This window comes from Dendroctonus ponderosae, unplaced genomic scaffold (genome assembly GCF_020466585.1).
Source record: "Dendroctonus ponderosae isolate FM_Combo_2020 unplaced genomic scaffold, Dpon_F_20191213v2 Dpon_F_20191213_1, whole genome shotgun sequence".
Taxonomy (NCBI): domain Eukaryota; kingdom Metazoa; phylum Arthropoda; class Insecta; order Coleoptera; family Curculionidae; genus Dendroctonus; species Dendroctonus ponderosae.
Genome location: NW_026017110.1, coordinates 36,889,126 through 36,890,303, shown reverse-complemented (window position 1 = coordinate 36,890,303; position 1,178 = coordinate 36,889,126). Strand labels below are relative to the sequence as shown.

The following is a 1,178-nucleotide window of genomic DNA, read 5'->3' as shown; positions in this document are numbered from 1 at the left end:
GGCCAAAAGGAAAACTTTTGAAGCCACCGCGGTACTTTGGTGGGCGACCACAGAAAAGACTTTTTGTCCGTCGCGATTCTTTGGACAATGGTGCGCGTCACAGGTACGCTTCGAAACTGTGCGTTTCTTCTGCAAGTCGGCTTCGCTTTGTTTCGGTTATTTTGTTGCGGTTTTTGTTTCTTCGTTGTTGTTTTTGTTCTTTTCCTTTTCTTTAACAACGTAAGATAACTATGACATCAAGTCATTATTATCACTATCTTATCGTAGAAAAAAACGATCAATATCTTGGCACATGTAATGTAATTGTAAGTGTTTTTGGCTTAATTTATGAACCAGCCAGAAATTTATTAGTTGGAAGTGCTCAATTTCAAGTGTTCGATAAGGTAAGAATTTGAAAACCTAGTAAAAATTTGCAGCACCATCTGCTCTCGTGTGCGCACAAGAAAGCCACACGCATCGTTCGCGCAGCGGAAAACTCGATCCTGCTCAGTCATGTTGCCAAACGGCCACCAAAGTAGAAAATCTCACGAGACGTTAAAATCCGAGAAGCATTCTTTATTTCGGCGTTTATTTTAATTTTCCCACAAAATAAACCTACACTTAAAATAGAGCACATTCAGCGGAAAATAATATTGCTCATAATTTTTTGCAGAAAAAACATAGATACGAATACAACCTTTTGAAAATCATGGAAATGCGACTGTTTCAAGAACTAACAATCGATTATTTAATTCTAATTTTACCTTTATATAGAAGTCTAAATAACAACTCTATAAATGCCGCTGCCTAGCAGATAAACGATTACAATTTATTCTCCATTTTCTGTTTGACATTTCACCGTACAAATAACATTGACGCCATCTTAGATTCGCAAAGTTTGCCAATAGTCCCAATATAAAATTACCAAATAAATACGAAAGTCCCTATACATCTATACTCGACCGATACTTCGCCGAGAATCCACGAAGTACTGTTTATAATTATTCTCTCTTCCTTGAGAACGATCTAGTACTTGGCCAAGCATGAGATGAGCATCGGCTTGAGTACCTATCGTTTATAAATACGGGCCTTAGAGTGATCTTTAAGGTAAGGATGGACAAAACTACAAATTCCTAGAGGTTCTAGGAATTTTTTTATAAACGAACTCAAGCAAGGGCGGATCCAGGGGGGGGGGTCAT

At 37.9% G+C, this 1,178-nt stretch overlaps 1 long non-coding RNA gene across 1 annotated transcript in view; it reads left to right on the top strand.

Annotated features, from left to right (window-relative positions):
* The first annotated feature begins 300 nt into the window (after window positions 1–300).
* The window catches only part of LOC109540728, a 12,195-nt gene continuing 11,317 nt past the window's right edge, over window positions 301–1,178 (top strand). Inside the window, exon 1 of the long non-coding RNA XR_002172236.2 lies at window positions 301–383. This is a non-coding gene — a long non-coding RNA (uncharacterized LOC109540728). The remainder of the gene's footprint in view (window positions 384–1,178) is intronic.